Consider the following 10,082-nt stretch of genomic DNA (forward strand, 5'->3'; position numbering starts at 1 on the left):
ATGGTTATTTTAAGATCGGACGGGGGGAGAGGCCCATATAACGGCCCTTATGTGCCCTCACGGCCATGTTAGGAACAGGAGGAGAACCTCGTCATAACGTGAGCAAGATCGAAGGTCCGATTACTTTTAGACCGGATGGGGGGAGAGGCCCTACAACGCCCTTATGTGCCCCCGCAGCCATGTTAGGGACAGGAGGAGAACCTCGCCCTAACACGAGCAAAGTCGAAGGCCCGGTTCTCCTTAGATCGGATGGGGGAGAGGCCCTACAACGTCCTCATGAACCCCCACAGCCATGATAGGGACAGGAGGAGAACCTCACCCTAACATGAGCAAAGTCGAAGGCCCGGTTCTCCTTAGATCGGATGGGGGGAGAGGCCCTACAACGCCCTCATGCACCCCCACAGCCATGATAGGGACAGGAGGAGAACCTCGTCCTAACATGAGCAAAGTCGAAGGTCCGATTACTTTTAGATCGGATGGGGGGAGAGGCCTTACACCGCCCTTATGTGCCCCCACAGCTATGTTAGGGACAGGAGGAGAACCTCGCCCTAACATGAGCAAAGTAGAAGGTCCGGTTACTTTTAGACCGGATGGGGGGAGAGGCCCTGCAACGCCCATATGTGCCCCCACAGCCCTGTTGGGAACAGGAGGAGAACCTCGTCCTAACCTGAGCTGAAATCGACTACATCAGGAATAGGAGGAGAACCTCATCCTGACGTCAACTGAGATCTGGTCGGTCAAGACCTGATAAGAAAAAAGAGAACCTTCTCGACGGCCCCTCTACGCTCCTGCGACCCCGTAAAGAGTTGGGGAGAACCATTACTTAAAAAGAGGAGAGAGATGCGAAGAAAAAGCGATGGACTACACCAGTGAAGAATGGAAGCCAAGCTATATCAAAGACACAAAGCACCTCGCCTCAATGAAGAAGGAGACCCCCCATTAAGAACCCTCAGTCTCTAAGAGGGAACTCAACATAGGCCAAGGACAGATCAACTTCCTCAAGGCAACTCAAACGGCCCCCAAAAAAAAAAAAAGAAGAAAGAGAAAGAGAGACTTACGGTCATAAACGAAAAGGCAAATCAACACAACAATGGCTAGGAACCTTCAAACGATGTCGACGTCGAACAAGTCAAAAGACAAAGGAAATTCGGTAACGATGACCTAATACAAGAATGAATAAGGTAATGAAAAATTTTCTTTTCATTTCATTAGCAAAATATACTTTACAGAGCCCGGAAGGTCAAAAAAGAAAAACGACAAGAACAGAAAAAGAGGACATATAAAAGGACGGAAGGCAAAAAGAGTCCTAAGGGAGCTCGGCCTCTTTCGACTTTGAACTTTCGGTTTCGACCCTCATCAGGGAGTGCCTTAAGCTTTTGATTTCTTCTTCCAATTCTTTCTTCCTTATCGGCATCTCCAGATACATCCAATGAAACTGTTGTCTTTCATTCTTCGCCTCTCAGAGCCTTTTTCTCAGGACCTCGAACTCCGCCTCCGCGTCCTTGACCGCCTGCTGCTCGTATGCCAGTTGGATCTTCAACTGCTGCAGCTCGGTCCTCCCCTCACCAAGGGCGACGGATAGCTCTTCTATGGTTTCTCTCAGGGATCGGAGTTCGTCGGGGTCCCGAATAGGGACGAACTGGGCTCCTTCAGATAATTGCCTTTGAAGGCGGGCAACCTCGTCGGTCGCCATCCCGAGCTTCCTCCTGTAGTCATCCACCTGCTTGCACCAGCCGGCCCGGTATGCATTGTAGTTCGACTCGACATCCTGGAGCTGTTGCTGAAGGTCAGAGAACTTCTTCGACCATTCTCGATCGTGGTCGGCCTGAGTTGAAAATCAGGACGAGCTTCCTTCCAGCTGGCCGATCTTCTCCCGTGCAGCCGACAGCTCCGCTTCAAGAGAGCTGATCTTGGAGGCTTGAGCCCAGGATCGATCGCTGGTGTGCTTCTTATGTTTCTCGAGCTCCTTCTCGAAGTTCGCCTTCCTCCAGCTGTAATCCATGATCCCTTTCACGTGGAGGTTCCGGAAGTAGGTGGCCTCCGCAGTGGCCTCTGAGTGGCTCTCCCTCAGCCTGCGAAGTTCGTCCTCCATCTCCTTCAACTTTTTTGTTAAATGACGAACTTTCTTCCTCAGATGTCGGATCGTGGACTTTAGCGAAACTCCCTGTGGCAAGGGAAGCACTTCGGCAGGACACTACCATCGGGAGACAAAAACGTCAAGGCGCGGCTCATTGCAGAAAGAAAAAAGAAAAGAGAAGAGAAGTCCCCCATAAGGAGGAGCCCAATTTTATTGATCGAATATTTCTTAAAGACAAAAGAAAAAGAAAAAATCGCAGTGAAAGAAAAATACAAAGTTAGAGGTCTCAGACCTCCGAAGCAGGAGTTGGGGAGCTCGGTGTTCTTGAAAGGGGGACTGCAGTGGCAGCGGCAGTTGGAGAGGGCCCGCCTCATCTTCAGATGCCTCATCCAAGAAGCTGAAGTAAATCTCGGAAAATTTCTTGACCATCTTCTCTTGGCAGAGCTCGAATCCTTTGATGAATGCATCTTGGCCAAACTTGACGTTCAGGTCCCTCATTTCGATGGAGGCCTTGAACTCCTCCACCGCTTGGCCCTTGACCTCCGAGATCAGGGCCGAAATCTGCTCTGTCAAATTTGCGACCTCGGCCTCCGCCTTCCTCACCATCTCCTCCGAGACCTGCTTTTCTTTCTCAAGTGCCTCTTGGAGGCTGGCTACCTCGACAGTCTTTTTCTTGAGGCGGGCGGTCTCAGCCCGACGACCTTCCTCCGCCTGGATAGCATCCCTCCTCACCTTGTTCGTCGCCTCGATGTTGGTGAGAAGCTAGTGCCCGATCTGTAAGTGCGGCCAGAAAGCCAGAATGAAAGCCGAGAAGTTAATTGAATGAAGGAGAGAGGGAAAGGAGGAAAGTGAATCTGCTTACCTCGAGAAAGGACCCCAGAGAGTCCCAAACCTGCTGTTCGGGATCGGCACGGACGATCCTCTGGATGACTTCAGGCAGGATGCACCCGTCGACCAGTCGCTTTATCAGGTCCCTGTCATTAAAGGGATTCTCCACCGGCTCTTCCTCAGAGCCGTGGGATTCTTCGATGGCAGCTCGGCGACCGCTGACCCTGCGGGCCACCGTCTTCTTTCTCCTCCCCCTCTCAACCCCTGGCGCCTCCTCGGAGCGGGCCCCCGGAGCGGGAGCCTCGACGGGGGAACTCCTGGAAGAGGCTCAGAGAATGGGGGGCTCGGCGTCTGATGGAACATCGACAGTGAGGGCCGCTGGACAGGCGTGGCCGAGCTCGTCTCCTCCGTTCTGGCCTTCTTTGCCGACCCGAAGGCCGCAGTGCCTTTTCTTTTGTGAACCTTGAGGCCCCTGCAAGCATCCGTGCTGCTTCGACGTCCATTCCTAAAAAAAAAAGAGAGAGAAAAGAGATCAGTAACGGAGTGAAAAAAGGAAGAGGTGGCGTGCGGTTAAAAAAAAAAAGAGAAGAAGAGGAGAAAAAGAAGAGAAGAAGAAAAGAAGAAGAAAAGGAAAGATGAATACTCGCAGGATCCAGGGGACTCAGGCCGATGTTGAACAGGAATTGCTCCTTCAGAAGGTTGGGAAGGGAAGGAGTTGGATAACTGAGGAGTTTCTGGGCGGCTTGAAGGTCGTCCTCCCCCAGGCTAGGAGCCCGACGGACGGAGTCCACAGGTAGCCCCAAGGGGGCAATCCCAGCCTCAAGGTCGGGCATTGGACATATAGATACTTTCCTTCCAGTTATGGATAGAAGAGGAGCACCTTTCAGCAACCCCTTCTTACCGAACTGAGGGAAGAAGTACCACCAGTCTTTGCCGAGGGATGGCACTTGAAGGTGTAAAAATACCTAAACAAAAAAAGGGATGGCTGAACTTCGACTATGTGGCAAAGGGAGAGGAACCCTATCAAAAACCTAAAGGAGTTCGGCGTGAGTGAAGCTAAAGAAATATCTAGAAAATGAAAAAGAGAGACGACGAAGGACGGAAGCGGGAGCCGGAGTCCAGCACGGAAGGCCTCCTGGTACAAACAGAAACGGCCAGGTGGGGGGGTGCTAGCCCGGTCGGCTGGATCAGGAAGCTCCAGATCGTACTCCAGAGGAACTCCATACTGAACCCTTATCAGTAGGAGTTCGTCCGGAGTCAGAGAACAGGGAATGGCATCCGGCGTAAAAATTGGACGAGGTCCAGCCCTAGTTATGGGTTCATCTACGGTATGAGGGTTCTGAGGGACTGAGACAAACAACTCCGGAGCCGTTAGAGGCGGAGGTGCTAGAAGACATTTCGAGCAAAAATCCTAAAAATCTCAAAAAAATCGAAAGAAATAAGAGACGAAAGGTTCGTGGGGAACCAAGCAAGTGGAATGCGGCAGAAGAAAAATGAAGAAGAAGGAGCACCTAAATGACAAGAGAAGGAACGAAAGTTCTGGAACTAACCTAAGTTGCTCCGAAGAATGCAGAGATGCAGGGACAGGAATGACTCGAAGAACACCTAGGGCCAAAACGGAGCCGAAGAAGGTCAGAGCTCTCAGAATGAAGACGGGCACCAACAGGACTTTCAGGCAGAATAAAACTCCGGGGAAGGCGGGTTTAAATAGACCCTGGAATCCGGCATAATGATGATTGTGGATCTCCCCAGGCCGACCCATATTCGCCATGTGTCCCACTCACCATAGCAGGTGGATAAAAATGGCTGGCAGCTGGCAGAGCCATCATTGCGCCATACCTGGAGCAACGCTCCAACGGAAATTTTGAAAAGTCTCTTCGGATCGCCCCGATTTGAAAAGACTCCGGCACGCGCGCATTAAATGCCAGAATATCTGAGGGCGATCGCGCACAAGATTCAAGGGAGCAACTTCGGCTGTGAAAATTTCTCTATACTTCCTTCATTCGAAACTCGAATTCGGAAGTAGGGGGACTGGTGTTGGGTATAAAATACCTCCCAACCGAAGTTCGTATCAGGAGTGACCCTCCCGGACTCTACCGACATCTAACCTGGGCGACATCTTTTCGAATCTCTCCGGTGGCCGAGCTTCCGCAATATTCCCAAGTTCGTCTGACGGATAAACTCCCACAGCTTCTTCCACAAGTGTCGATCAGGTTCCGCCGATGGACGAACTCCTGCCGCATCTCCCGGACTTCTCCAGCGATAAGCTTCTTCAGTCGTCTATCAGGCTGCTCCAAGTGCTCTCTGGATTCTACTATCGACCGACCTCCTACAAGGGTCAACCGTTCTCCGGACCTCTTCCAGATCTTTTCTAACAGGGTTCGGTCATCTCCAGTCTGAATTTCTTTCAGAACTTCGTCAGTTCGTCAGTGGCCGAACTTTCCTAACAGCAGATCTCCACGACAGACGGACTCCATCCAAGTTTCTACGATGGTCGACCGCCTTCTGGACTTTGTCCGAGCTCCTACGGGAGCCGGACTTCAGCCCTGAGCTCCTACTGCAGGTAGACTTTGTCCGAGCTCCTACGGGAGCCGGACTTCAACCCTGAGCTCCTATTGCAGGTAGACCTCATCCGAATTCATACAAGGGCTGGATTCCGAGCCCCCATCGTAAGCGATCTACTCCGAGCTTCTACTACAAGTGATCTACTCCAAGCTACCACTACAAGCGGGCTACTTCGAATTTCTACCACGAGTGGTTCACGTTGGATTTCTACTGTAAGCCTCCACCTGAGAATTTCTTTCAGAACTTCGTCAGTTCGTCAGTGGCTGAACTTTTCCAACAGCAGATCTCCACGACAGACGGACTCCATCCAAGTTTCTACGACGGTCGACCGCCTTCTGGACTTCGTCCGAGCTCCTATGGGAGTCGGACTTTAGCCCTGAGCTCCTACTGCAGGTAGACTTTGTCCGAGCTCCTACGGGAGCCGAACTTCAGCCCTGAGCTCCTATTGCAGGTAGACCTCATCCGAATTCTTACAAGGCCGGACTCCGAGCCCCCACCGCAAGCGATCTACTCCGAGCTTCTACTACAAGCGATCTACTCCAAGCTACCACTACAAGCGGGCTACTTCGAATTTCTACCACGAGCGGTCCACGTCGGATTTCTACTGTAAGCCTCCACCTGAGCTTCTATTGTGAGCGAATTCCTTCCGAACTTCTATTGCAGGCAGGCTTCGGTTGAGCTTCCTCAACAAATGATCCCCATTCGGATTTCTACGGAAACCAGACTCCGACCGAACTTCTATAGCGGACAGATTCCGGACGAACTCCTACGACGCACGGGCTCCAGCAGCCGGACCCCTCCGGCGGATTTTTGCACCAACAGGATTTGAACCCCTCCAACGCCATCCGACATTCACTGCCGGTCGATCTTCTGTCGAATTCTGCATGAAACTGAGCTTCGTCCACAAAAAACCCCAACCAAGCTTCGACCGACGGGCCTGGACTTCTGGCAGGCCGCAATAATGGCCACGACTCTGCTCCACTTCCTGTAACGGCTCTATCATGCTCTGGCAAGTCACGACAACGGACATTACTCCACTCTCCACAACAGGCTCCACGTGGCAGGCCGCAGCGATGGCCACGACCTCACTCCACTACTCTCTGTAACAAACTCTTCATGGCCCCGAACGGCCCACTACCAGATGGTTACAGACGTCGCTGTCATTTGTTACGCCCTCCGCCTATAAAAAGGGGACCCCCAGATACTAAGCTCTAATCTCTATTTCAAAACTCTGCTAAAATTTTCGTTCGAGCACTCCATTCTTGTTAAGGCAGAGAACTGACTTGAGCGTCGGAGGGTCTTGCCGGAGCATCCCCAACTCCGGTTTAGACTTTCTTTGCAGGTTTCGACGGCGACCGCAACTCCCTCGACTCCAGCTTCTCCGATGCCGGCAAATTTTTGCACCAACAACACATCTCCAACAAATATCCTGCTCACTGCTATCCAAACCACCTTTCGACATCTGCAGTTAAGTATGATAATCAATTTGAACAAAGGTCTTTCCACTGCATTTTTTTTTCTTTTTCACCAACTCCACGAATCCTATAGCCAATTCAATCAGACACTGTTGCATTATATAGAAATTTAAACTAGTCTATGTCACGATTAAAAACTAACATATACTAGAAACATTTGTACAATGCTATAACAAAGAAATATGCATCAGTCATTTCCTAGAACTTCCAGAATGCTTAAGATTCAAAAAAGGGGCAACAAACAAGTAGCCAATGACATAACAGAGATGATATTTATGAAAGTGAGAGCGTTAATCAAAGGAACGGATATAACAGTTCCGTTTTTTACCTCGAAGGGATCATTAGCGTCGTTATTCTTAGAGCAGGAGCTTCTAAAGAGAGACGTGTTGCTCCGACGATTGAAGGAAATGAGGGGACAACGGGAGAAAGCATGGGGAGATGACAACGGTATAATTTTTGTAGAAGCCAGACATGGGCGAAATAGAGACAGAGGATTCGTAGCAGCTGGTATTGTCATCCTCGGTGGTGCTTTGATTCGTCGAGTTCTCGATCAGGGCACCACGGGATTAGAGGGAAAAAGTGGAATAAAAGGTGGAGAGGAGCGCAAGACGCGCCGCAAGACACACCGTTCCCACCACGCGACGCAGCAGGCAACGGGCAAAGCATTCCAGGGCTTGTACCAATGGCAACTTGGCATTCCTCCCTTTAACAGCCCGTTCTTCCCACGGATAAAAAATTTATTTAAAAATCTATATTTTTTTAAATAAATAATTTTTAGATAATATTTAGATAAAAATAAAAATAAAAATAAAAAATAATATTTTATATTTTATCCTAATTAATATATATTCATCTACATTTTTATTTTCAATAATGTCAATTGTAGACTTTACAACTTATTGCAATGTTGTCTACTGACTTTCCAATTTGGGAGAAAGCTCGCCATTGGTGCCATATAATATATTATTTAGAGGTAGATGGTTGATGTAGCTTTATTGAATTATTTTAAAATAGAATAAAATTTGATATAGGCTTAAAATAGTATAATGCCTAAAACATCCGATCCATCCTCCACCTCCATCACGACCAACCCATCAGCCATTCGCTATTACCACTTCCATGGCATCTTCCACCGCGACCTTAAGCCAAAGAACCTCTTCATTGATGACTCCAACAATCTCAAGATTTCCGACTTTGGCCTCTTCGCGGTCTCTAAATAGATCCGTGGTGACGGGCTCCTTCGCACCCTTTGTGGAATGCTGGTATATGTCATATCAGAAATCCTTAATAGAAAGGGATACAATGGTGCCAAGGTCAATATCTGATCCTGCGGTATTATCCTTTATATCCTCAACATTGGATATCTCCATTCAACGACCCCAATCTGACGGTAATATACTATAAGATCTATCACGAGAAGAATCGGTGCCCTAAGTGGCCTGTTAGAGCTCTAGCGATTAATGGGCTGGCTCCAGGACCCCAATCTCGAGAGGAGGATCACCATTGATGGGATCCTCAATGACCCTTGGATCAAGAAAGGGCTCAATAAAGAGGAGTGGGTGGCGCTGGCGAAGTTCCACTCAATGGAGACGACGGAGGTGAAGAATGGAAAGTTTTAGAAGTCGGAAGAGGTAAATCGGGCACTTAACACTTTCGACTTAATATCCTTCTCCTTTGGGCTCGATCTATCTAGTTTTCGTCAGATTGGGAGTGGCTCATCTCGACCGAGCTGGCTTAGGCGATTCTCTTGAGAGCTGAAGATATAGGAGTGAAAGAAGGGCCCATTATTTAGAGAAAGGGGGAGAAGGGGCTTGTAGGGGTGGCGGTGGAGGGGTAGATTGGTAATTTGGTAGCGAGTGTGGTGGTCCGTCGGTTGGCGATGGGTTGGTGGTGGCAGAGGATGGATTGGATTTTAGTCATTACACTATTTTAAGCCCACATCAGATTTTATTTTATTTTAAAAAATTTAATAAAGCTATTTAGCTATTTAACTCTAAATAATATGCCATGTGGCATCGGTGACGAGCTTTCTCTCAAATTAAAAGGTCGGTGAGGGATATTATAATAATTTACAAAGTGTAAGGTTGATTTTGTTGAAATTGAAGATGTAGGAGAGTATTTATAAATTAGGATAAAATGTAAAGTATTATTTACTTTTTATCCTAAAAATAATTTATTCATATTTTTTTATGTATGAAAAAGTGATTTCAGAATTTGTTAGGCATATTCTTTTGTATTACTATTTTTTGAATAAGTTGCTAAAATTTATCTATATTCTCATGATAATCTTTATGCTTTTCAAATTTGGAGAATGTAGATAACTGAGTTATTAGATATTGAATGGTAAAGACAATGACAATAAAAATAGAATATTTTAAGAATAAAATTAAATATCTATTTTATTGAGAAAAAATGAATTAGCCATATCCTAGGTGGATAAGATTTTTCACCAATTCATGGATAAATACTATCCGTGAAAAATAACTTATCTATCTTAAAAGTATGAGAACATGGATAAGTTGGTCAATGAAAAAGTTGATTAATTTTTTTATAATATTTACACACAAAAAACAATCCCTAATAGAAAAAATACATGAATCAATTTTTTTTAAAGGAAGTATAGTTACTACTGCTCTTTCTATATTTAATATTTTTAAATAAAAATCATATTTTTATACTACTAATACCATTTTTTTATCACTATTGCAGTCTATACAATAAAAATATCACCATCATTACCATTACTGTCATCAATACTTTTATCATATTCTATGATATCAGTGTTGTTTTCACTGCCAGTGTCATTGCTACCATCACTATGACCACACCATCTTTGCGATGTTGCCACTACTATAATCTCTACCTCCACCAGATTACCACCATCTACCACCAATGCCATCAAAGCTACTATCTCTATATCATATCCATCATTATTATATTTATGCCTTAAAAATAATTAGATTTATAATTATTTTATATTTTTAAATTAAAAAACTATTTTTAATTTGAAAATAAGTGAAAGTAGTGGCAAATTAATTGAAGTTTCTGAAAGTCATTTCAGATCTCCCAATAGGTTAAAAGTCCAGTAGCTTGACTTTTAATATGATAATAGCCAATAAAACTTTAGGAAAAAAATT

General features: G+C 46.6%; 1 pseudogene; it reads left to right on the top strand.

Moving 5' to 3' along the window:
- Positions 1 to 7,991: 7,991 nt before the first annotated feature.
- On the top strand, positions 7,992 to 8,928 carry LOC109505155 (CBL-interacting serine/threonine-protein kinase 11-like; annotated as a pseudogene).
- Positions 8,929 to 10,082: the final 1,154 nt, after the last annotated feature.

The sequence above is a fragment of the Elaeis guineensis genome, chromosome 4 (genome assembly GCF_000442705.2).
Source record: "Elaeis guineensis isolate ETL-2024a chromosome 4, EG11, whole genome shotgun sequence".
NCBI lineage: Eukaryota > Viridiplantae > Streptophyta > Magnoliopsida > Arecales > Arecaceae > Elaeis > Elaeis guineensis.